This window comes from Vipera berus, assembly GCF_964194415.1.
Source record: "Vipera berus genome assembly, chromosome: 9".
In the NCBI taxonomy this organism is placed as follows: Eukaryota; Metazoa; Chordata; class Lepidosauria; order Squamata; family Viperidae; genus Vipera; species Vipera berus.
This window is the reverse complement of record NC_138212.1, coordinates 9,583,382-9,610,983: the sequence shown is the minus strand read 5'-3', so window position 1 is coordinate 9,610,983 and position 27,602 is coordinate 9,583,382. Positions and strand designations below refer to the sequence as shown.

The 27,602-nt window shown below is 42.2% G+C and overlaps 1 long non-coding RNA gene across 1 annotated transcript; it reads right to left on the bottom strand.

The window, feature by feature from the left end:
• Window positions 1-1,461: 1,461 nt before the first annotated feature.
• LOC308671819 lies at window positions 1,462-27,602 on the bottom strand. The gene is made up of 3 exons (XR_014027300.1): window positions 27,583-27,602; window positions 25,928-26,024; window positions 1,462-1,758 (listed from the first exon to the last, which is right to left on the bottom strand). It is a non-coding gene; the product is annotated as an uncharacterized lncRNA (long non-coding RNA).

Here is a 27,602-nt window from a genome sequence, read left to right as displayed (position 1 = left end):
GGATTGTAAGTTTAGGACTACCTATAAAAAGCTAAAAAAGTATTTTAAAAAAGTCAGAAACAACACCATCATACCTTAGCATGACATTTGAACCCAGCCAGATCTGAAAGTCTCCATCCTGTGTGGTATATTCAAGTCTGCATGAAACTCTAGGACCAACTGCTTTGTTTTTGCTTTGCTATTTTTAAAGTTTCAGTTTGTACAGCTTTCTTTTTTATGTTCTTGCTGGAAGCATTCACTTTAATGCATGGAAAATGCAGCCTCACGTTTTTATTCTTGTTTTCTTAGACCCAGGCACCTACATGACCCTTTGGGGCTTTGCCACCAGAGAGGGTTTGTAGATTCGCTAGTTGATCATTAATCTCCTAGGTCTCCCTTCTCTGTGCTGCAAAAATCCAGACCTGGGGCGGCAAAGTATACAAATATAAAAGTATACAAATCTTTTACTCTTGGCTACCAAACCAATGGTCATTCAGTTACTTTTTAAGACCAGTTACAATCACCATACAATAAGCCCAGAGTCAGGGGCTTGATCTTTATATAACCATTTGTATTATTTTACCATCTCGCACTTTGTGGGCTCTCAATTCTATGTATACCCCAACTACAGGGAGATTCCAGATTAAGAACAAGTTCCCTTCCTGTCTTGAACCCAAATTTATATTGAAAGGCTGGATTAGACTTGTCCATCATGGGAGGGAATGTATGCGTTTGTCATTCAGACTCGGTTGCATAGCTGTTGCATTCATACATCTGTGAATGTTCATTCTTGCTAGGGGATGCTCAAACAAGAAAGTCTCCCCACAGGAAGTTGGATCAACCAATCACGACACTCACTTTCGTATGATGCGCAGTTGGGATTTGGGAGGTGTGCATGTCAGCCTGTCTGCAACCATCTGCAACCTCCGTATACCCATCAACCCTTTCGCAGTGTAGGGATACAGGAACACCTAGGTGCAATTGCAGGCAGCTCTAAATCCAGCTTAAGTCAGAACTCCTACTTATAAACAGGCTGCCTATTATTAAAAATGGCAGATGGTGTTCTCCTTCCTCAAAACGATGAACGGCTGAAGCCGCCGTTGCTTTATTTTTGAAAAAGATGTCCTTTTCTGTGAGAACCACCCCCTGCCACCCTAGTGATCAAAAAGACACAGAGATGTAGTTTGGGGGCCCACCTGCCCCCTTTTGTGGAGACTAGTAGCTCTGAAGAACATCTCAGGGGCTTTTGAGAATGACTCAATCCAGAGCACAACTTAGTCAGGAGAAATGAAGCCATATGCTGCCATGTGTAAAGCAGGGGTTGGCAAATATGGCCCCTTTACAATCCGTGGATGTCAACTCCTAGAATTCCTGTTAGTCATACTGGCACAGGAATTCTGGGAGTTGAAGTCCAGAGGTCATAAAGAGACCTGTGAGGATGTTGTCCACACGTGGTATAATGCAATTCTTAGAAATCACAAATGTATCAAAGCTTGCATTTCCCCCTCTGCTCTCAATCCCTTTTGCACTGGTTTCCAATATGCAGGGAAGTGACTAGGTTTCCTTGGCATCAGTTTGGGCAGAAAGTGGAATTTTCAAAATTGGAAGAATGAGTCTCCATGGAAACAGAATTTTAAGTACACCCTGAACAAGAATTTATGAGAGAAAAGGCTCACCTGCTCACTCAGATATCCATCAGGGATAAGGGGCATCGCAATTGGCCAACAGCAAAGTGGGAGTTCAGGTTGAATGCTAAGCAGCTCATACCCCAGTTTTGTTCTTTGAAAGCAAAGGGAAGAGAAAGGGAAGAAGAAAGAAAGAAAGAAAGAAAGAAAGAAAGAAAGAAAGAAAGAAAGAAAGAAAGAAAGAAAGAAAGAAAGAAAGAAAGAAAGGAAGGAAGGAAGGAAGGAGGAAGGAAGGAAGGAAGGAAGGAAGGAAGGAAGGAAGGAAGGAAGGAAGGAAGAAAGAAAGAAAGAAAGAAAGAAAGAAAGAAAGAAAGAAAGAAAGAAAGAAAGAAAGAAAAGGAAGATACACAGTAATAAGCATCTCTCTGCAAAAGTTGACAAGGAGACATGTTGGATTACTTAAGGAGGGCTATGTTAACGATTGGAAATTATTCTTGCTGCTCTAATGAGATACTTTTAACCAGGGTTTAAATGTACCAAGTGCAGCCTAAACAATCTAAACATATTATGGAAGTAAGAAAGAGAATGGGATAGAGATCCTTCAGATTCAAGCCCCACCAAAAGGGGAATTAAACAAAATTGCACTTTGCCCCACCTTTTATTTAATCTTTATATCAACTCCCTAATTTGGTCTTTAGGGGGGAAAAAGGAAATTCATCCCCTAATGCTAGCAAAAAAAACCCACAACCCCTTAATATTTATTTTGTTTGAAGTGGCTAATGCAGTCATCCTCTCCCCAGCACTAGTTGGTCTTCAAGGAAGTTTATAAGCCTTAGATTATGGGTGTCGAACACGCCATGTCATGTGATGTGTCGCGACGTATTATGACTTTTTTTGCATTGCTGGAGCTGGGGTGGGCGCAGCCTCCGTATGATGCAACCGGCCTGCAGGCCAGCAGTTTGACACCCTTGCCTTAGATACTTGTTGTAGAGAAGAAAAAGTAGAAATTAATTATAGTAAGAGAAAAGTAGAGATCCAATTTGGGGTAGGAAAAGGCACTAGGCTAGAAACCAGGACACTGTGAGGTCAGTCTGTGAGTTTCTAGACCCGCTTAGGCACAAAGCTATCTGAATACCTTGGGCCAGTCACTCTTTCCCAGCCCCAGGAAAGAGGCAATGGCAAGCCACTTCTCAAATCTTGCCAATAAAGCTACAGGGACTTGAATATCTGGATGTGAGGGAGGAGAGAAATGGTTGTATTCACAAAATGATGCATTAAAGTCCCCCATTAGGGGAAAATCAATGGCAATCAGGTTAAGCAAATGAAGCATCTTTAAATTTTTAGAAATTGTTTCAATCTCTAATATCTGGAAGCACCAAGAAAAAGATTTCATTTTGCATAAAAAAACCTTCCTATGTAATCATTAATTTGCCAACCACCATGGAAATTACTCTGTCCCTGCTGCAATTATGTTTTCCAGGGCCAATGTGCTAAGCTTAATACTTTATGATGCACCAGTTTTTTATCTATGAAGATGCAAAAAAAAATGGAGGTACGGTACTTCAAACTAGGATTTTAAGAGTTGTGCTTGGTGTCCTTCCCTGGATTTCAAATAAAAGCTTGAACATGGAGCTAAATTACCTATCTATAGAGGCTCATATGAGGATTTGAGGATTGAGATTACCAATTAAAATTAATTCTGGGGGACAGAACTCTTTCCAAGTCAATCCTTATTGACAAGTTTGTCTCCTCTTGGGAAAAAACCCATAGCTTCAGATTTGATTAATTGTGGATTGTTAGTACAACCTCTATTGGTTTAAGGAAGTATCTCTGAAATGATGACCCAACAAGTCATGGATCATCAAGTCTTTGACAATACTAGGTTGACAGGGTTTTACAAGAGATCAAGGAATGGATTCTAGATCTGAGTTTAGAAGACACAAGCAAACTTTCTTATCCCTGTAACACTAATTGTTGGATTAGGGCTTTATGCATTCCTAAGTATTTATACAATATTCTCTCCAAGCCTTGTAGAAGAGCTTTTTTATAGGTAGTTCTCAACTTACGACCACAATTCAGCTCAACATTTCTGTTGCTAAGCGAGACAGTTGTTAAGTACATTTAGCCCCATTTTACAACCTTTCTTCCCACCATTAATTGAATCACTGCAGTTAAGTTAGTAACACAGTTGTTAAGTGAATCTGGCTTCCCCATTGACCTTGCTTGTCAGAAGGTCACAAAAGGGGATCACATGACCTGGGGACACTGTAACTCATCATAAATATGTGTCAGTTGCCAAGTGTTTGAATTCTGAACACGTGACCACGGGGTGTGTGTGGGGGTGTTGCAATGGTTGGGTGGAAAAACGGTTATAAGTCACTTTTTTCAGTGCTGTTTTAACTTTGAACAGTCGCTAAACAAATGGTTGTAAGATGAGAACTACTTGTACTCTCCCTATCAAGGGTTCTAAAATGGAGGGATAGCAACTTTGCCTCCCAGGACAGGGGTCAGGTGTTAGATCAACTTTCCAGTTTCTGCTGAGCTGTCCACTTTACCAAATGTGATGCTCTATCTTGATTTCACCCTTCTTGTAAATCATTCCAAATGTATTGTGGAAAAGAATGCTTTCCATCATCTGGCATATCTGTAGAAATCTCAAAAAAAACCATAGCAAAATAACTTTTCAGTTATAATTGTTGAAAGGAAACTCTGGGATATAATTAAGTTCTGATTGATTGTTCCATGTCAGGAGGCAATTAGCTAGGTTCTTCCATTTTAATATTTTAGCTTACTACATTTTGCTTTTTGACTGTGACCATAATCAAAATTTGATGCTTGTTTGCTACTCGCTCCAAATACTTTTTTTTTTTACACATATTCAATGGAGATTTCTTGGCAGCGGAGAAGAGGTTTCTTTCTCAACCAAAATGGAATCTGCAGCCTCCCCAAAGATTATCTTGCAAACATTTCAGGATCTCACATGAATATATGATAACTTTATCTGAGGACAAGATCTTCATTGTTCTTGAACAAGACTTGTGAGAACAACAACATCTTGTAAGAACTTTTGATCTTACAAGATTTCTGGCTAAATTTGGGTGTTTTGAGTCATTGCATGCTATTTCTAGCAATATTTGGGAGGTGTTTGGGCTATCAACCCCTGTGTCATATGTAATTTGTAATCAGATTAATGCCACTTTTGCCTCTCCTGGTAACACATTACCTCTTTTCCTTCTACTGTAGGGAACAAACGGCTATCACAAACACAACTAAGACGGTGAAGAAACAAGAACCCATGTGTCTTAATAGCACAGGCGTCTTCAAACCTGGCCCTTTTATGACTTGTGGACTTCAACTCCCAGAATTCCTCAGCCAGCTTGCCTGGCTGAGGAATTCTGGGAGTTGGTCCACAAGTCATAAAAGGGCCAAGTTTGAAGACCCTTGTAATAGCATCTCTGTGGATACCCAGCTGATACCAAAGAAACAGGATTGATTACATGAAAAAACCTCTCCTACTGTTTGGGATGTATGTATGTAGCTCAAAAATGGCTTATCTTTAACAGTTTCAGTTTCTAAAACATAATCGCTCCTTAGAAAAGAGCAGGGTGGTATCTCTGAATGGCTTTTTCAAAACTGGGAAAATATTATGCTTTGTATAAAGAGAGCGGGGGGAAAAATGAGAATGAGACCTCAAGCTCTATTTTGGATTAACAGACCAATAATGTAATTACATTTTCGATGTTGGTTTTTTTAAATTGTCTTTAAACAGCTCCATCTGATTTGTTCTATAAGGCTGGGAGGATTATTTTTAGATTACTGTTTGGACTTTAATTATAATTCTACAGAGATCTTTTCAGCTGCGTTTTGTATTTTTAAGTCAAGAGAAGTGACCTGCTATGAAAAAGTTTTTCTTTATAAGTAGAAGAGAAAAGTTGGAAATTTTATGCACAGAGGGAAGCGTATCTTAAGAAATCACAGATGACTTTTGAGAACCACAAAATGACACTCCAATTTCCCCTTTCCAGTCGTTTCCAACTCTAGGGGGCGATGGTCATTTCCGTTTCTTAGCCGAGGGAGCCAATGTTGTCTGAGGACACTTCCATGATCATGACTTACGCCAAGGCACAGGGAACGCTGTTACCTTCCCACTGAGGTGGTACCTATTGCTCTACTTGCATTTGCATGCTTTCAAACTGCTAGTGGGCAAGAGCTGGGGCAAGTAATGGGAGCTCACCCCATCATGCAATGCTCGGGTCTCAAATCTGGGCTGTCAGCTTTCCAACTGACAAGTTTGGCATCTTTAACAGCTGAGCCATCTTGTATATTGCAGATAGGGTAGCCTTAATCCCAGTCCCCCAAGAAGGGTGGATGGAATAGTGGCTCTTGCAGAAAATCTATGGCCAACTCTTTGGCTAGAACATACATAACGTAGATAGCCATGGTGTCCTGCTGCTGCTGTGCCATCTAGGAAGCCTGGAGGACAACCTGTTCTTCCAAAACTGCTGCTCATCCTCAAGCATCCCATCCTTGCCTCTTTCCTCCTTCCTCCCCCAACTCCACCTTCCAGCATTCCCTCCAGCTAGCAATTATCATATTCCTTTGTTCAGAGACACACTTCTGCCTCTCGACTGAAGCAGCCGAGGCAAGCTCCATATTAGACCCAGTCAAGTTCTCCGTCTGGGTTTGTTTTGTGCCTGGTGAAAAGAACGCCAAAGCCATTTGCATAAAAATGTGCTTCAAAGAGATAATATGACTACATGGAGGGGGAGAGCGGGGGGGGGAAAGAGGAGAAGAAGGATGACGGGCTAGGGAGACGGTTTCCATTACGCTCATTAATCAAAAGCGAAATAGCAGGTGCCTCCTCTGGCAATCCCACTCTTTGACTTGCTGGCTTCTCCAACAGCAGACATGCTAGAAAGAAGGTGTTCCCACATCCTGCAAAACCATGGTTGGCTCACCTGGGTTTCCTCGAAAAAGGACCCTCATGGTTAGATTTGCATAATAAACTAAGCTGGTATTTTTATTATTATTTTATTCAATTTAGATGTCACCCCAAGTCCACCTGACTCTGGGCAGCTTCCAGGGCACAACCAAGCAACCAAGTAACAAATATACAAAATCATATAATAATACAGGTAGTCCTCATTTAGTTACAACAGCACTGGAAAAAGTGAGTTATGACCGTTTTTCACATGCCCCTTGCTCACATGAGCAAAATTCAGGCACTTGGCAACTGGCATGTATTTTGCTTCCGACAAGCAAAATCAAAGGGAAAAGCCAAATTTTCTTAACGATCACTTGCTTCACTTAACAACTATGGCAAAAAAGTTGTAAAATGGGACAAAACTCATTGAACAACTACCTTGCTTAGCAACAGAAATTTGGGGATCAGTTGTGGTCATAAGTCAAGGACCTCCTGTAACCAAATGTCAGAACCAGGCAAGTTTATCATATTGCTTCCAACACAACATAGTGCTGTGAGAAATCAACAATTCTTGATTAACAAACAACGGCTGAACAAAATTTGGCTTAGTGTATTGTGTGAACAAGGCCAATAAGAACGATCCTGAAAGAAACAGCAGCTTAAAAATGGGAGAGTAGCCAAATGGAAATGTTTTGGGTTGAGAAAGAATGAGATAGTTTGAGCCAGGCAGCCTTATCACTCTGAAATAAAATAAAATAAATCATAATTAAAACCTTTTTTAGTTTTCTACTTGCCGAAACAACTCATTGCAAGAGGCCAGCCTAGGGCCCTTCTCAGCTGGCATAAACAAAGCAAAACACCAGTTTCTGAGCTGGTTTTGGAACAGTGTTTCTAGCTGGAGTGCTAGCTGGAGAAAGTGCTAGCTGGAGAATTCTGGGAGTTAGCGCATACGGTTTAAAATTACCAGGGTTGAGAAACACTGTTCTAGAACAAAGAGATCTTGGAACCTGAATCTGGCTGCAAAAGATACAAACCCTGGACTTCAGACTTTCTGACTGCAGAAAAAAAATCTTGGTGTAAGTTCAACAGGACTTACTATTTGTCTTGTTACTCATACCACGTACTTTGAAAGCCTATTCCCAACCTGATGCTCTTTAGAAGGAGTGAAATTGTGACAGGTTTAATTTCTACTACCGTGATGGCTGGGGTTTCCAGGACTTAAAACATGACACAACTGAGGGCACCAGACAAGGAAGAGTCGGTCACTAAGCAAGTCCTAAATTCAAGAGGAAACTGCATCTAGGATTCTCACCGACAGTCTAGGTACATCCTTGATACAACTAAATCCCAAATCTGACAGTTGCTAATCAGGACATTGTTCAGAGAAAATGGAACTAAATGGAAATTTCTCCTTGAATATCAGCCTGATGTAAATCATGAGATCACAGCGTTGTTGGAAATGGTTTTGTCCTAAAAGGTGTACCTTGTCTTTTTAAGATAAGTGTGTCTCCTAATAATTCAGCACTCCTTGTAGTGCTAAAACCTGAACAAACCCAAAAAAAGAGGGGGGGGGACAACCAGCGCAGAGTTTAAATGATGGAATTTACCACTTATTCACCTATTGATGCCCTGCCAAGTCAGATGACTGTAAAAGAAGGCTGTGAAAGCTGCCAGAGTACAGGTGGAAGGTGCCTTTCCAGTATGAATAGGAAGCCATTGTACATAAATGTCATCTTTAAGCAGAAATGTCATCTTTTGCTCCCTATGCCAGAACAAAACAACAAGGCAATATGAATATGGACTGAAAACAGGAAAGGCAGCATACTTTGGATAATTGATGAGGCATGACAGTGGCCAAAAAAAAAGTCTAATATCGAAAGTAATCAGCACCGTTCTGGGGGTGCGTGCAGCGGTGGGATTCACTCAGGGGTGTCAAACTCAATTTCATTGAGGGCCGCATCAGCATTGCGGTTGCCCTCAGGGGGCCGGGTGGGTGTGGCCAAGGTGGGTGTGGCCTACTGGGTGGGCGTGGCTAGAGTGTGTATGGCCTACTGGGTGGGCGTGGCCAGCTCTACATCGTTGGCTTCAAGGGTGCCTATGGGGGCCTGGGCAGGAGTGGGACAGATCTGAGGGTCTCTGGCAGGAGGAGGGTCTCTGGGCCAGGGCCAAGGCAGTGGGGGCCGTTCCCTCACTGTTTGCAGGATGGCTTCGCGGGCCGCATGAAACCACTTTGCGGGCCGGATCTGGCCCCCGGGCCTTGTGTTTGACATGTCTGAAATAGGTGAACAACCGGTTCTCTGTGTGGATGCCACTTCCGGAAGTCCATTCTGGGCCTGGGCAACAAAAAAAATAGCTGCCGAAGTGGTGCAAACTGGCTGAATCCCACCACTGGATACATGTAAAAAAACCTCAAAATGGGTGTGCATTCAGATGAGATGGGCCTTTGATCGTATTGCCATGACCTCCATCTTGAGGCTTTTGACCAGAGTGGGCAACTATCACAACTTTACACCTGTGGACTTCAACTGCCAGGTTTCTTGAGCCATTCAGGAATTATCTTACCCAGCTTCACATGACCACAATTTGGCTGCTTGCGTTCTGCCATGTATTTAAAATGGTTGCAACATCCAAGAGTCACGCAATTGCCGTTTGCAATCTTCCCAATCGTCTTCCCGCATGCAAAGTCAATGGGAAAAGATGGATTCATGTAAAGATTGCACAATTCACGAAACAATTACAATTATTTGCTTAGCAACTACGGCAAAAGCATGGAACATGTTGCCATTCTGTATACAGAGTGATGGCAATAAAGGTTACCTTATCAAAAAGGTTGTAAAATTGGACCTGACTCACTTAACAACCGCCTTACTTAACAACAGAAATTCTGGTCTCAGCTGTGGCTGTAAGTTGAGAACTACCCACGTCAAAAAAGAAAGCGGATTTCTAAATTCCAAAGGCGGCGCCACGACGGCTCCTGGTTAGAAGGCAGTATTGCAGGCTACTTCTGCTGATTGCCGGCTGCCAGCGATCCTGACCAGCTCAAGGTGGACTCAGCCTCCCAACCTTCCGAGGTTGATAAAATGAGGACCCAGATTATTGGGGGCAACAGGCTGACTCTGTAAACCAGTTAGAGAGGCTTGTAAAGCACTGTGAAGCGGTATATGAGTCTCCGTGCTATTGCTATATTGTTTGATTGCTCGCCTAGAGGAAATTCTTACTCACCCTAGGGCAGGGGTAGGCAACCTTGGCTCTTTTATGACTCATGGACTTCAACTCCCAGAATTCCTGAGCCACTTGGCTCAGGAATTCTGGGAATTTATTTATTTATTTTTTATTTTAATTTCATTTATATCCCGCCCTTCTCTGAAGACTCAGGGCGGCTTACAAGCTTAGCAGTAGCCTTCATTCTATGTATATGCCTGCTTATTAGGGCTTTCACACACACCCCAAGCGGCATTATTACAAAGTCAGCTTAATTGCCCCCAACAATCTGGGTCCTCATTTTACCTACCTCGGAAGGATGGAAGGCTGAGTCAACCTTGAGCCTGGTGGGACTTGAACCTGCACTAATTGAAGTCCATGAGTCATAAAAGAGCCAAGGCTGCCTACCCCTGCCCTAGGTGATCAGAAGTAGCAGCGATGGGCACCTGGCCTTCTGATCACATCAAACAATGGAGCACACGCCTGCCTCTCTGCTCAGAACTCACCTGCATGTTCACAAGCTTCCAGAGAAATAAAAGGAATTTGAACTGCGGTCAGGCAATAAAATGCCATCTGTCTCCTTGCTGAGAGTCTCATGTTCAACAGATGCCTTTCCTTAAAGGATGGACTCAGCCAGCACATGACAAGCAAACTGAGAAGTGATCCTAACGGCTTCGTTGCTGTCCTCAAAAGTATGGGGGGGGGGGGGGAAAGGGAGAAAGGGGAAAGTGGGGGGAGAGGATTGACTCTTTATTCCGAAACATTTTTCTTACCAGAAGAGCTCATTCAGTGTTGTAGTTTTGGTTAGCAACACGGGTGGTCTTCGACTTAAGACCACAACTGAGCCCAAACTTTCTGTTCCTAAGCGAGACTTTTGTTAAGTGAATTTTGGCCCGTTTTACGACCTTTCTTGCCCAAAATACGACCTTTCAGGGATTCTTATTAAATGAATCGCTGCAGTTGATAAGTTAGTAACCAGGTCGTTAAGTGAATGTGGCTTCCCCTTTGACTCTCTGCTTGTCAAAAAGTCACAAAAAAAAACAGGTCACGTGACCTTGGAACACTGCAACCGTCATAAACATGAACCTGTTGCCCAGCACCTCAGTTTTAATCGCAGGATCGGATCGTGGGAGATGCTGCAAAGGTCATACCTGTGAAAAATGGCCATCGGCTACCTTTTTTTTTTTTAGTGCCGTTGTAACTTTGAACGGTCACGAAAGGAACTTTTGTAAGTCGAGGTCTACCTGCACAATTTTCCGGATGCAACTTGCTACTTCCCCATCAGAATGGCAGGCAAAGGACAGCAGAAGAGAGGAAGGGCCTTTGGAGAAAGACTTTGCCCTGGGTTGTGTAATCTGATTTTTTTTTTTATTACTTGGGAATTCTTGGCCCCGCCTCCCATCACTGGTGTTGCCTCCATCAAAACAACAATGCTGGAAAACAAAAGGGAATGATTGCCCAAAGGAGCACACCTCCTCTTGAAAACAAGGATTTCATTCCAACTCCTTCAAATGTCACTTAGGGAAAAGGGAATTGCTCTGAGGTTGTTTTGGCATTTACAGGGAGTTGGTGCAGGAAGGTAATCTGCAAACAGAGCCTGCTCAGAATGCATATTCTTCTTCTTTTTTTTTTAAAGGGAGGGAGGGAGGGAGGAGGAGGGAGGGAGGGAAGGGGTCCTTTTGTTCTGCTTTTGAATCCCAAATTGGATTACTGTAGCATATTTGTAGCTGATAACAAGCTGAGAATTTAAAAGAGCCATTATTTTACATTTCCCTGGCCTGCCAGGTAGTTAAGTTCAAATGAAATGGTTTCCACTTTCCTTGTTAGCCAAAAGGTTGACACACCCCATCCTAATTGCAAAAGAATAGTTTTCCCACAAATTCTGAATGATGGGGGGGGGGGAAAAATCACAAGGAAACAAAGCTACCTATGGACTTGTTGGACACGTCCAAAATCTGCTCTGCAGTTTCTCAGATGCAGTATTTTTTCCCCAACCCCCTAAAAACTTTCCCCACCTCTTAGTCTCCAATTGCTTTCAATTTCCTTTGGAGGGTTTTGAAATTTGTTTATTGTTGGAGGTGGCAGGGAATGCTACTGTTGGCATTATGATTTACAATTACAACACCTCTTTGTTCTGCAGCTTCCCTTGTTGCCCACACTTTGCAATCTGAAAATCCTCCAATTCCTTCCCCTGGGATTGAATGGAAGCACAGAAAGCCAAGGAACTGCAGACTGCTGGAGAAAGGATTCCCTAATGAAAGATGGGGCATTGGCATATATAATACGCCCAAAGACCACAGATAAGATTTTCTTTAGAATAGAATAGAATAGAATAGAATAGAATAGAATAGAATAGAATAGAATAGAATAGAATAGAATGGAATGGAATGGAATGGAATGGAATGGAATGGAATGGAATGGAATGGAATGGAATGGAATGGAACGGAATGGAACAGAATAGAAAATAGACTAGACTAGACTAGACTAGACTAGACTAGACTAGACTGGACTGGACTGGACTGGACTGGACTGGACTGGACTGGACTGGACTGGAATGGAATGGAACGGAACGGAACGGAACGGAATAGAATGGAACGGAATGGAATGGAATGGAACAGAATAGAAAATAGACTAGACTAGACTAGACTAGACTGGAATGGAATGGAATGGAACGGAACAGAACAGAACAGAACAGAACAGAACAGAACATAATAGAATAGAGCTGGAAGAGACTTTGGACGTCTTCTAGTCCAGCCCCCCACTTAAGCAGGAGAACCTAAGATTTTCTCCAAAATTATCGGCTCCCTTGGACAAAATTGCAGGAAGAAAGCCATGGTAGTCTATGGTAGCAAAAGAACAACACAAATAGAAATGTGGTGTGCACTTTTGATAAAAGCTGTTATAAAGGTCCTAACAGATTCCTGTTTTTTTATAAAAAATAAATAAATTGTGAAATTAAAAACCTTCTATCAGACTGAATGAGAAGTGGAAGGGAATATGTAGCACCATCTGACACCAAATTAAAGCAGGTTGCAGTGCTAACAGCCACTGAATTAAAATTATTTCAGTACCGTGATTTGAGTCCTCTAGATTGTTTTGTTTCTCAGCAACAGTGTCCCCTAAGTTTAGAATGACATAAAGGAGTCAAGAAAAGGGTTAAAGATTTGTCTTCCTAAATTCTTTGGTGCAATCATTGACAGTTTCTGAGAAAATTAGGGAAAGTGTGAGATTGACGTGGCAAATTCCAAAGGTTTACTGCACACAAAAAAGGCACAGTTTTCCTGAGCGAATGTGTGCAATAACACTTTTTCCTAGTGTTTTATTTATCTGAATAAGCTTTGACGAACAATTGCCCCAGTTCCTACTCTATAATGCTGCTGACCCTTCAGAAAGAGGGAGATATGGGGTAAACTAGGGCCTGAGTAATAAAGTAACAGAATAACAGAATTAGAAGGGAACCTGGAGGTCTTCTAGTCTAACCCCCTGCTCATGCAGAAAACCCTATACCATTTCAGACAAATGGTGGTCCAATCTCTTCTTTAAAATTTCCAGTGTTGGAGCATCCATAACTTCTGGAAGCAGGTTGTTCCACTGATAATTGTTCGAATTGCCTGGAAATTTCTCCTTAGTTCTGGGTTGGTTCTGTCTTTGATTAATTTCCATCCATTGTTTCTTGGCTTGCCTTCAGGTGCTTTGGAGAATAGGTGGATCTCCTCTTCTTTGTGGCAGCCCCTTAGATATTGTGATGGTAGCCTTTTTAGGATAACCTAACTAGGCTAACCATTATCCCAGGGAAAACATAAGGACATGCCACCCAAACAGTCCTTCCAACATTGCATAGAGGTGTGACTTGCTCCCCTCCAGGCTAAAAGCAACCAACCAGATGTCTTCACACTTGCTGGTGGAGATCAGTTCCCAGGAAAGTTGTTACATTCCATGCTGAAGCCTTGCTTCAAAAGTGTTGCAATTTGTTTTTCAAAACAAGATCAAGGGGTTCTGATTTTATCTTCCATCCCATCAGGTACTTACAAAGTTGCCAAAGATCTGCAATCTGCAAAGATGGCCTGCTGAGCATCTAAACATGCTGAGGACACTCTTACAAAAATGGCAATTACATATAGGTGGGAGTGGTCACTAAGCATCCATGTCCTAGAAACCAAAGCAATCATCTTATTTTCTAGGATGTCTTACAGTCTTATGATAAGGTGGAGGCAAGGATATGAAATGAAGGAGTATATAGATACAAAGGAGAATGGAATGGAACCAGAGACCCAAAGTATCAGGCTAGACAGAGGCAGACTGTGGGTTCAAGTCCCGCCTTAGCCATGAAAGCTGGATGGATGGCTTTGGTACAGTCACACTCTCTCAGCCCAACTCACATGGTTGATGTTGAGGGCAAAATAGGAGGGGGGAGGTATGTTGGATAGGTTGGCTGCCTTGAGTTATTTGTTAAAATAATAAAAGTGATGTTAGAAGAAATGGGGGAGGGGGTGTTTTTCTCCCTACAGTGAGATACAGCTGAACAGATTAGAACACCAGGATTAATTCCAGACCAAATTTAAGCAGTAAGCAGCACCCCAATAAAGGAACTACCAAGTACACTCCTACCAACGCTGCCAGGTTAAGCCATTTGTATGTAAACAGAGGAGACACGGTGGCTCAGTGGGTTAGGACGCTGAGCTTGTCGATCAGAAGGCTGGCAGTTTGGCGGGTCGAATCCTGAGTGCCGCGTAACAGAGTGAGCGCCTGTTATTCGTCCCAGCTTCTGCCAACCTAGCAGTTCGAAAGCACGTAAAAATGCAAGTAGAAAAATAGGGACCACTACGGTGGGAAGGTAACAGCGTTCTGTGCGCCTTTGGCGTCTAGTCATACCGGCCACATGACCACGGAGACGTCATGAAACGGAGGTGAGCACCGGCCCCTAGAGTCAGAAACGGCTAGCACAACTAGCACCTTTACCTTTACCTTTATGTAAACAGAGAGCAAGCACACTCCTTTCTAGCACTGATGATGTTGCCTAGTTGGGTAGTGAAATGTTTGCAAGAAAACAACCAAGCTCAGAGAGCACCGAGACTCCTATGGAGGATGAAATATCCAACAAGGAGGGACAGGAGATTGTCAAGATAGCCTTTTGTGTAGCAATGTTTGGTGGGAGACCTCATGTTTCCCCCTCCCCCCCTCCCCCCCCCCCCCGCAACCTGGGACAACTCCTTCCCCATAACAAGGAATGGGCCGGATCATCCAAACATGGGGAGCCCCTCCTGTCTCTTGCCCACATCCTGTCATTTGCAAGGCAAACAAAGAGATCCTATTCTCTCTTCCTTTCTCTATTTTTCTTTCTCCCGGCTTTCTGCCTCTTGCCTTCATCTGAATGACAAAGGCTTCCAATTACAGGAGGGGGTAGAATCCAAGGGGCATCTTTATGCCATCCTTTGAGAGGGTTGGCAGATTAAGACAGACAAAGCCCAAGAGGTGAACAGAGAGAAAAAGAGAAATAGGGAGAGAGAAATAGGGGAGGAAGCCCCATGAGGAAGGGACTGACTTCCAGATTTCAGGCAGGAAAGACTTGGCATGGATTGGAATCCGTGTGTGTGTGTGTGTGTGTGTGTGTGTGTGTGTGTGTGCGCACGTGCGCACGTGTGTGTGTGTGTGTGTGTGTGTGTGTGTAGGGTTGTATTTTTTAATGAAATCATCTAGAAAATTCACCTCCCCTTACCCCTCCTTCATTTGCTCCCCCCCATCACCTCTGTTGTATAGCTGAAGGGTCATAAATAATTCAGCCTTGCTCAAATATTTATGGAAATCAATTTAGTCCCTCTTCTTTCTTCTCTCCTGGAAACAACACCGGTCCTCCCTGACACCTTACACCTTCTCAGCTGCAGAAGCTGCCACCGAAAAGACAAACATTTGTCCCACTTCTCCCAGGCAAAAGGTGCCTTGCTCCTCACCAGATGTTTGCTTGCACATTTTCAGACAGAGCAGATGATTGCAGGATCCTTGCCCTCCCCCCACCCCCAAGATCTCAAGGTTATCACATACGCACAATTGCCCCCATCCACAAGCTCTTCTACTGTGAAAAAAGATTTAAACAAAACCTGGCATTTCTTAGAAAAACAAGAAAGGCCAGCTTCAAAGAAGATGTTAATGCCTTGTCCAAACAAACAGAGCATATGGTGGCTTAATGGGATAATAACCCCTGATGGATGTGCTCATTCATATGGATAGTTACATATATAGATCACATTGAGAGCCACCTGAATCCTCAAGGTTGTGTATAATATCCAAAAAACCTCAGCCAGGAAGCCTCTCCAAATGTGGTAAGTGACTTTAGATTTTTAGAATGCCAAAAGGAAGAAACATTTAAATGCATAAGGCGCAATGGTCTGACCTAGGGTGTTTAATTAAAGGGATTAAATGTCACTAAAATGGGATTCCGTTTAATGAAGTTTTGTTTTGGTCTTGGCCCACATTTTTGTCCTAAGCTCACTTCTTTTTAATGTTGATCAGAAACTTCCTCCTTGCTACTCTTTTAAGGATTTTGTACACTAGCCATGCACTGGGCAACTCTTTAAGCAGAGGTGAAGAGTCCACACCAGTGTTTGTGAAACCTGGCAATTACAAGCTGTGTGGACTTCAGTTCTCAGAATTCCACAGCCAGTATGGCCATGGATGAGAATTCTCAGAGTTGAAGTCCACATACCCGGAACTTACCAAGGTAGGGAAAAATTGATTCAGACAAACATCTTGCTGCCATCTAATAGGTATGTAGACTCTTGCAGTCAATATTTGCAAGCCCTAGGGATGATACTCTTGAGTGAAGCTCAACTTGAGCTTAGACATCTACATGCTGACAACATTATCTCCATGATTGTATTGAAATTATTTGCCCTTGCCTTCTTTCCAATGTCCAGCAACATCCCCCTGGTGTAATTTACTGCTGCTGGCATTCCCAGACAGTCTCCTATCTGAATTCTACCTAAGATAAACCCTCCTTAATTTCTTCTGGCTAGACATGGCCTTGTGATGACACCTTCCAACAAGGCAGCCTTTAATAGATTGTCAATTGTCGAAACAGATGTCCACATGGTGGGGTTGGAAGAGCTAGGTGGCTGATCTAAAACAGGCAGAACCTCAATCCTGGCCACCATCCTGACTTTTTGACCATATCCTCCAGACATCTGATGGCCACTGTACCCAGTGGTGGGATTCAGCCAGTTCGCACCATTTCGGCAGAACCGGTAGCTAATTTTTTGCTGTCCAGGCCCAGAATGGACTTCCAGAAGTGGCATCTACACAGAGAACCAGTTGTTCCCATATTTGAATTCCACCACTGACTGTACCCACAGCTTTTTTGTTAGGAAGTGGCCTTCTGTCCAGGAGCTAACAATGGTTGAGAGCTTTCAAGGTTCATTAGTACTTAAAAAATATTGAAATGTAGGCAATCCTCAATTAATGACTACAATTGGAAATTTCACCTTGCTAAGCAAGGTGGTGTTTAAGCGAGTCACATACGATTTTATGACTTTTTTGCCACAGTGGTTAAGTGAATTACATGGTTGTTAAGTAAATCCAGCTTCCCCCCCCCCATTGACTTTCTTGTGGGAGCTGGCTGGAAAGGTTGCAAATGGTGATCACATGACCCGGGTTGCCAAGCAGCCAAGTTTTAATCATGTGACCATGGGGATGTTGCAACAGTGTGTGGGAACCAGTCATAAGTCACTGTTTTCAGTGCTGTTTTGACTTTGAATAGTTGCTAAATGAATGGCTGTAAATTGAGGATTACTGTAGCCCACTCTTCAAATAGTGAGAACCAGCTCTAGTTCAAGAACTGCTATCCAAATTAGGCTGCAGTTGAATCTTCCGTGGTATCTTTTCAATACACAACACTGTTTTTCTTTTTTGCAAAGTGTGGCAGGCGTGTGCCTTCCTACACCCACACCTTTGGGTCAACAATGATTACAAAACCTTTATAAGTGGCAAGCTCCCTTCCATTGTTTCCAAATAAATGTTTCCAAATACAGCATGCCTTGTCTTGGTAAACCTTTGCATTGTTTGTTAAATTGGCCCTGTTTGTGAATCTTCTCTTCCTTCTTACTGCTTCTGAACTTTATGTTTTGCATTTTGGGATTCTCTTCCAGTTCTGTAATTTCATGAGCTGTCTTGAGTACAACTAGAGCAGTACTTTTTTAAAGACTTTTCCTCTCAGGACCCCTCCCCACTTTTAAAAATTATGCAGGGCCCTCAAAGAGCTTTTGTTGGCATGGGCTATATTAATATTTACCATACTGAAAACCAGAATTGAAGCATTCCCAGAATATTTATTTTTTTTTATTGAAAAGTTTTACAATACATTTTTTAAAAAGACAAAACCCCTCCCAACCCCCTCCCCTCTCCCCAAACCTCCCCAACACCTCCCTCCCCTCCCCCTTCCCCGACTTCCCAGAGCTCAATACAGGGTATAAAAATACAAACAATCATAGTCTACCTTATGCAAACAACAATAAAATATTAAATCTATTGCACTTTAACTCTTATAAAATAACTACAAGCAATTTAAATATCACATCAATACTTATTCAAATGCTAAATGAAACTTTTTAGTCCCATATTTATTCTGGATATAATCAATCCATCTTCTCCACTCCACAATATATCTCTGTTGCGACTGATCTTTCAAGTACGCTGAAATCTTTGCCATTTCCGCCAGATTGGAGACTTTTAAAGTCCATTCTTCTATAGTCGGCAGTTCTTCCTTCTTCCAATATTGCGCTACTAAAAGTCTCGCTGCCGTAACCCAGAATATTTATTAATTGAATTGTGTAAAAAAGAACATTGGACCCCTTTCCCTGTTAACATAAGGTATTTTTCATGAAAGAACCCGTTATTTTTTTAGCAAACAAGAAATAACAAGAAGAGTGACATTTTTTTCAGTGCTGTCACTAAAGAAATAGTTGTAAGTCAAGGACTACGTGTATTACTTTCTTCCCCAAAAACTTCCTTCTCCTTGCCTCTTTACATATTGGACCACTTCCCTAAATATGCCCAGGGCTCATTAATGATGAAATGTGTTTATTTAAAACAACTGCATAATCAGGTTCTAGCAAGACCAAACATGAAACATTCATGGGCTGGGAATTTGCAGACACACATTGATTCTTTTTAAAATGTGCATTTCGCAGTGTGGGGAAACAGAGCTGTGGGTGTGCACATTACTTGGGTTATTAATTCCCATAAGGAGCCAAGCTCAGAAACAGTAAGTGCAGGGTACAAAACTGTGGATTTAGGAGTATGAGAAAATCACTCTTTTAACAGATGCAATCCATAATTTGCACAACCTTTAATTTCTTGGTAAAATAATAAAAAGGAGGTGTGTTGCACTTTCAAGACTATGAGCTTTGTATAAATGGATATTTAATTCAGAAGTAAATCCCAAAGTATTCAATGCAATGGTTTGTGTGGTAACTTTTTAACTGAAATGTGCAGATTTCTGTTCAGATGTTTGATGCAAAGACAGCTTAATGAAATAAAATCAGCAAGTTGACATGCTTCTAAACTGATTTGGATGCTCAGGAAGCCTTTAGATATCAATTCAGAAGAGTGCCACAGATCCATACTGAATGTTCAATCTCTCTCTGGTCTTCGACAAAGGGGGGGGGGGAAATGGGAAAAAAAATTCAGGCACAGTACAATGCATACTGTCTACAAGTGTGCAATTTGGCCACAGTGATTTTTTTTAGCACTGTCATAACTTTGAATGGTCACTGCACAAGGCAGCTGGTAAGCAAGACTTACCAGTAGTGCAAACTATACAATGATACCAGGTTGCATTTAACTTGAACCAAATTCAGTTATTGTGAGGCTAGCGCATGTGCGATTGAGGTTAGTGACCTGCCATTAGGGTTCTAGATCAGGGGTGCCATTAGGGTTCTAGATCAGGGGTGTCAATGGCAAAACCATCCCAATACGTTGCATGACGTCACGTGACGTCGCGAGTTTGACATTTCTGTTCTAGATGCTGCACCATGCCTGTACTTGTTTATCTTTGCTTGAGCATGTACTGCTACCTACCATATGTTAATCTGTTTTAATCAATTTGAGTAGAGCCCTTTACAAAATGGACCAGAGGACGATTCCTTCAAATAATAACAAAAGTGCAAAAAAAAAAGAGAGGCGTATTATTACAGAATTCATTGCCTATTTCTGTCAAGCTGGAACCAATGTTACATAAAGTTGTATAAACAGAGGCATAGAATCAATGTGCCCCATCACTGAAGACTTTTAAGAAGAGACTAGACAACCACCTGTCTGAGATGGTATAGGTTCTCCTACATGAGCAGGGGCTGGACTAGAAGACCTCCAACGTCCCTTCCAGCTCTATTCTATTCTATTCTATTCTATTCTATTCTATTCTATTCTATTCTATTCTATTCTATTCTATTCTATTCTATTCTATTCTATTCTACTCTACTCTACTCTACTCTACTCTACTCTACTATCCCATTCCATTCCATTCTACTTAGAATTTCAAAATGTGAAAATTTCAGTAATGCAACCCCTTCATGGGACTCATTATCTCCTCTAAACCAGACCTGGCTTTATATATATTTAAAAAGTTACTGCTGAAAATTAGTTGGGCAACCAAATTTTGGCTGCAAAATGGGCCACAGGTAGTGCTCAACTTATGGAGTCCAATATTTCCATTGCTAAGTAAAACAGTTGTTAGGTGACTTGTGCCCCATTTTGTGAACATTTTTGCCCCCATGGTTAGGGAACCCATTGCCGTTATTAAGTAAATCATGGGGTCCTTAAGAGAAACCAGCTTCCCTCATTGACTTTGCTGGTTGGAAATCAACTGGGAAGGTCACAAATGGTGATCACAAGATTGCAGGACAGTGCAACGGTCAGAAATAAATGCCAGTTGCCAGGTATTGATCCCGTGGTGCTGCAGTGGTCGTAAGTGTGAAAAACAGTCATAAGTCACTTTTTTCAGTGCCATCGTAATTCTGAATGGTCACTAACCAAATGGTTATACGTCAAGGACTACCTGTATATGATTGGGCTATGGGCTACATCAGAGGTCCCCAACCTTTTGGGCACTACCAGGGACCAGTTCCGTGGAGAGAGGTTTTTCCGTGGACCGGAGGGGGCGTGGTTTTGTGTAGACTGGTTGCATTTGGTGGATGGGGCTTTGCTTGTTTGTGTAGACTGGTTGCTGGCATGCCATGGCCCGGTACTGGTCCGCTCACCGGGGGTTGAGGACCCCTGGGCTATATGATGGACTTTGTGACTGCACTTCACAATCTATAGCTCCCTGAAAGTTTAATTGCAGGCAGTGCTCCACGTGGGGAACAAGCTGGTTCAGAGGACCCAGAGATTCTTCTTCAATTGTCTGTGGGTAGTTTCTTTCTATTCAGCCAGGCCTGTGTTGATTATTTACATGGGTTTCAATCACCACCGTATCTGACCATCTGCTCTGTTAAAGGGACTCTGTTTGCACAGAAGGAAATTAAGGGAAGCCTTGTCAACAGCCAGCTTTGGGGTGTGATGCTTTCAAGTCCTGTCCCACCCTATCAGGGGGCCTTTCTTGCTGATTGCTACTATATCTCTTCTTCGGCCCCATTAAAAAAAAGTCTTGCTGAGAAAGGCACAATTTTGTAAAAATTCCTAATGTACCTGCCAAATGTTAACCTACCCAACTGAGGTGCTTTGTGTTATAATCAGCAAGGATTTAACAAATGAGCATTGCCTAATGATCTGGCTGTCTGCCAAAAGAAAAGAGAGGTAGCTTCTGAGACTTTGGGTTAGAAATCACCTTTCCCAATCAAGCTTTCCTGCCTTGAATTCCAGGTATTGGTTGCATTTTTACAAGTACGATGTCCAACAACCTCTTGAGGCCAACCTCATCCCCTTGGACCCTGATTCCTTCTCACCTTCTTGCCCCTCTCGCCATACGATGAAGCAATATTCTGGGTCACTGAACATGCTCGGTTCTCACTGGATTATTTGAGGAAAGGTCTTCTCTTAAGCTGAGTTATGAAGTGTACCTTTAACTTTTCATCTTCCACAGACCCTGGACTTCACCCAAAGCACCAACAACTATCCCATTTGTGGTTGGATCTACATGACAGACTGGGTCACCTTTCAACTTAGTGCGTGTTCTGCAAATCCAGCCCATGATTACTTTGTGATTTAAGGTGACAAGCAAAGCCAGAAAATTGTTGATTAATCAGGAGCATGTGTGTTATGCAAATGCAGAATGGTGCCTTCAGGATTGCTGTCGAAATTAAAAATGAGAAAAAAGAGGAATAGAGAAGACCCAGGTTTGCAGCTAGCTATTGTGAGCCCTCTATGTTAGACAGGAAAACAGACACTGTGTGGTTTCCAGGCTTGGCATTTTATTTGCTACGGGACAAATAGAAACTTAGACGTCTGCCAGAATTTTTCTCTGCCCCATCTTATACCAAAGAGAATCAAAGTGGATTTTATTTTGAGTTTCCTTCTCATCCCTCTTACATTCCCAGGACAGAGTTGTCATTTTTCTTCCCTTAGTGGCTTATCCATTCCATTTTCAAGGTCATTTCCACATTCTTTTATGGTTATCACATGGGGATTGACTGATATTTGGAAACAATTGCTATTCTTAAAAGAGGCTTCCATCTCTCCAGGTATAAAGATTCAGAAAGACTACCTTGATGGAGTTATGCAGGAACAATGCCTTTATCGACTGGTCTTTCCTGCTTTGTGAAATAAACACAGGGCTACTCCACCTCCCAACACACCAGTATCATGGGATTAATAGAGCCAATTTCTTAGCAGTCATTTAATCAACCCTACTCAGAAGAGATAACATAATAACAGAGTTGGAAGGGACCTTGGATGTCTTCTAGTACAACCCCCTGCTCAAGCAGAAGACCCTATGCTGTTTCAGACAAATGGTGGTCCATCATCTTCTTGAAAACCTCCAGAGCTGGAGCACCCACAACTTCTGAAGCCAAGCCATTTCTCTGATGAATTGTTCTAACTGTCAGGAAGTTTCTCCTTAGTTCTAGGTTGCTTCTCTCCTTGATTAGTTTCCATCCATTGTTTCTTGTCCGGCCTTCAAGTGCTTTGGAGAATAGGTCGACCTTCTCTTCTTTGAGGCAGATTAATCTGTCTCAACATTAAACTTAACATTAAGAAAACCAAGATCATGGCATCCGGCCCTCTCAATTCCTGGCAAATAGATGGGGAACAAATGGAGGTAGTGACAGATTTTATTTTCCTGGGCTCCAAGATCACTGCAGATGGGGACTGTAGCCAAGAAATTAAAAGACGCTTGCTCCTCGGGAGGAAAGCCATGGTAAATCTAGACAGCACACTAAAAAGCAGAGACATCATCCTGTCAACAAAAGTGCGTATAGTCAAGGTTATGGTCTTCCCAGTTGCAATGTATGGCTGTGAAAGTTGGACCATAAGAAAGGCTGAGCACCAAAGAATTGAGGCCTTTGAATTATGGTGCTGGAGAAGACTCCTGCCAGTCCCTTGGACTGCAAGGCGATCAAACTGGTCAGTCCTAGAGGAGATCAACCCTGACTGCTCTTTAGAAGGCCAGATCCTGAAGTGGAAACTCAAATACTTTGGCCACCTAATTAGAAGGAAGGACTCACTGGAGAAGAGCCTAATGCTGGGAAAGGTTGATGGCAATAGAAGAAGGGGACGACAGAGAATGAGGTGGCTGGATGGAGTCACTGAAGCAGTAGGCGTGAGCTTAAAGGGACTCCAGAAGATGGTAGAGGACAGGAAGGCCTGGAGGAACGTTGTCCATAGGGTCGCGATGGGTCGGACACGACTTCACAGCTAACAACAACAACAATCTGTCCAGAGCCATGTTTCTCAAATGTTTCCATCTTCACCTGAAAGACTACAGAACCATCCCTTTCTCTGAAGGGGAAGTGGCCACTGCCAACTGGGAGGCTCCTTTCCCAGGGATGCAACCATTTGCCTCTAACTGCACTCCCCAGTGTGACTTTCCACCACCGCCTTTGCTCAACACCCCCACCCCCACCCCCCCAGGAATACAGACTGCCAAACTCCCTGCAATCTGACACGTTTACAGAGCAGCAGAGGCTGAACTCAACCTTTGGACCTAAAAAAAAAAGGCAAGAATCAGCAAGTCCTATTGGACTAGCATTTCTGCTGCAGGATCTTCTCATTTTCATCTGTACTGAAGGTGTTTGGACTTAGGCCAAAAAAGCTGACATGCATGGAAGAACTCCAGGGCCTTCTGAACTGCCTCCCTGAAATGTTCACCTGTGGATCTGCTTGTAGAATGTATACCTGTGGATAGAAAGCCAGCCCATTAGGGAGGAGACTCGTTTAGCCTTCACCCTGTCGAGCTACTTTTTTTTTTAAATGTGCCTGGATTTTCCTGATTTGTTTTTGCACATAGTGTATCGTGTTCTAATATTCAAATTCAGCCTAGACAAGGTAGAGGTTTATGGTCCCTGTTAATGCACACGCCCAGGCTGGGAACCTGTGAGCCTACAGAAATTGTGCACTACAACTCCCAAGAGGCCTCATCAGCAGCTCCAAGACTGAACAATGCCAGGAGATTCTTGAGCAGAGACCTGAGGACTACAGATTTCCCAACCTGTATTTACTAAGCTTTTGATTTTTGTTTTCTTCAAAGTTGTGCTGACAAGCCATTTTGCCACTTTAATGCAAACTTTGCATGTATTCTGTATTTTATATAAAGAGTTACATAGCTTTGACAATGATTAGGCACAGGTTAAGTGCCGATGGAATGGGCTAAAAACCATGCAGAGGTGGATGGTTCTGCCTATTTCAGGTCAATTCTGATCATTTCTGGTATTTGTGCATTCTCTTCACAGTAATCTGCAAATTATTTTTAGTCTTTAAGATAGTGACTTGTCTAAGTACAGCTGTTAACTATGTCACTTCCCTACAAATGCTTTATCTGTGCATGTAAATTCTCTTGACTGTCATACTTAAATTAGGACTATTCTCTTTGTAAGCATGCAATTATTTATTTTAATAGGAAATAATTGAATCCACATCTTTAGCCAAAACATCTCTAAAGGATTTTCTTCAATCAATAAAAGAAGACAAACATTGCCTATAAGCTTACTTTCTGAAATACATATCCCAAAAGGAAAAAATATGGTGAGGGAAAAGGAAAAATGTCATATAACAAACAATGAAAATCCTGTGCTTCTTCTCTTCACACTGCTTTCTGCTGCAGTCTTACAATTTATTTCCACATCCAGATAAGAGTCAAAGAGTAAAATTTACACAGGCCCAAAATTTAAGAGAGAACTTTTACAAAATGTTTTACAGGTGGCATTTAGATCCTAAAAAATTAGCAAGTATGTATCCGAACTGCCAGCCCAAATGTTGGAGGTGTGGTTGTGAGGATGCAACGTATTTTCATATATGGTGGACTTGTAAAAAGGTTAAAGCTTTTTGGATTAAAATTTTGTGGAATATGCAAAAGATATTCAAGAAAAGGATAAAGTTTTCTCCGCAATTGTTTTTATTGGGTATTATCACAGATACTACCGTTGTAGATATTAAATTGATGTTGAATTTAATTACGGCAGCGAGACTTTTAGTAGCGCAATATTGGAAGAAGGAAGAACTGCCGACTATAGAAGAATGGACTTTAAAAGTTTCCAACTTGGCGGAGATGGCAAAGATTTCAGTGTATTTGAAAGATCAATCGCAACAGAAATATACCGTGGAGTGGAAGAGATGGATAGATTATATTCAAAACAAATATGGGACTAAAAAATTTCACCTAGCATTTGAATAAGTAGCAGATTTATATGATGTATAATTAGCTTGTAGTTATTTTATTAAGAGTTAAAGTGCGATAGAATTTAATATTTTATTGTTGTTTGCATATTTTAGATTATGTTTGTTTGTATTTTTATACCCTGTATTTAGCTCTGGGAAGTCGGGGAGGGGGGAGGGCAGGGGAGGGGAGTGTTGGGGAGGTTTGGGGAGAGGGGAGGGGGAGGGGAGGGGTTTTGTATTCAAAAATGTACTGTAAAACTTTTTAATAAAAAAAAGAGTCAAAGAGTAAAATCAGATTTAATTTCTGATCCAACATGACACCAAGCTTTTGATGCAAGAACTATGTTCAAACTCCGTTTCCAAGAACATCTCCCCAATGTTCATGTAACACAAGAAAACTCACCCAAGACAGTATTCCCAGTAGTTTTCCAGGAGAATGGTTTATCTACCGTTTGCTTCAGACGTTTTGGGCCTGAGCCAAAGCTTCAAATTTGGACTCTCTGCAAAATAAAGGACAAGTGTAGCAATATCCAAACAAGGTCAAAAGTACTGTATGCTTAAACACTAATAGGCAACCTGTTCATTTTTACAGGCCATATTGCTCAATGTTTCTGGCATGATTTAAAGGCCACTTCCTTGTGGAGCAGAGACTTGGTGAAAGGTGGAAGACTAACGTGGACAAAAAAACCCATCAGACCATCCCTGATTTCATGGATAAACATCTGCAACTGACCTTCTCAGCTAATTCAATCCAGCTATTTTAGTGACTTGTTAGCTAACTTGATGAAGTTATTTTTTAAAAAATAACAAACCAGCAGAAGCAAAAGCTGATTCAGAACCAGCATCAGAAAGTCAGGCTTTTGCAGTCCCTCAAAAGTTCCGGGAAATTTTGCTTCAGTTTTTTGTTGGTTGTAAAGAGTCAGAAAAATGATTGTGATAGAAATTTGCAGGAACTGTTGATGAAGTAAAAGTCCTGAAACAATTTTAAGTCCTAAATATCCAGATAACATTTGGAAGCAATGCAGGAAGGTGCCTCCCTAATTCTCTCACATTTGTTAAGGGAATCACTGCTTTAATCGCACACTTTAACGAACACCAGAGAAATCGAATTGTATAAAATAAGCCAATCAGTACGGTAAGACTTGACAATGAGATTGCAGGCCATAATTGTCACCCACTAAACTAATTGTCAGCTTGGTTGAATAGATATTTCTAAATACAGGTGTAAAACACATTTATTCCAAAAGCTTCTAAAATGGCATGGAATGTCTTTTTGCTTTGAAGTAGAAATGAAAATCCTCTCTCAGGAATTACCCTTTAAGCCAGTTCGGTGTATTGGTGAAGGTGCTGGCCTGGAAACCAGAAGACTGGGAGTTCTAGTTCCACCTTAGGTATGAAAACTGGCTGGGTGACTTTGGGCCAATCATCGAGAGACTGGGAATTCCAGACCCACCTTAGGCATGAAAGCCAGCTGGGTTATGGCATTCCATGTTGCCCTACATGGACATTCCATGGTGTGCAGAAAGACCAGGTTGGAAAGTTGTTAACTGGATGAGTCCCTTAGTGGCTCCTTGTCCTGATTGTTATTTATTACCTCTAGAATCTTAGGTAGCATCTGTGTTGATGAGCAACTATGGGAGATGATGATAGCTCTCCAGCTCATCTTGGTGAGTCTCCTCGATCCCTCCCTTTGGCTGGACTCTTGGGACACAAGCTGGACCAGGAAGCAACTCTTGGTGGGCGTGCCTAGATAAGCACACTACTGAAGACCAGGAGATGAGCAAACAAGCACATTCCTCTTTTGGGGGCATACAGCCTTCTGCTTTTATTTTGTAAACAAGGAAAGACAATCAGCTGGAGGCCCCATTGGAGCTGGGGAATGTTAAGCATTTGAAAGGTTGCCTCTTTGATGAGATTGGAAGACAATGGTTGCCCTCCCCTTGGCTTCTCTTCTGCTGGACCAACCCAGAGAGCCTCATACGGAGGAGATGAACTGTCTAAAGTTTCAAAACTAACACCACCCCCTCCCCGCCTGCAGTCAAAAAGGGTGTCAGTTACCTTTGCTAATGTCAGCAAAC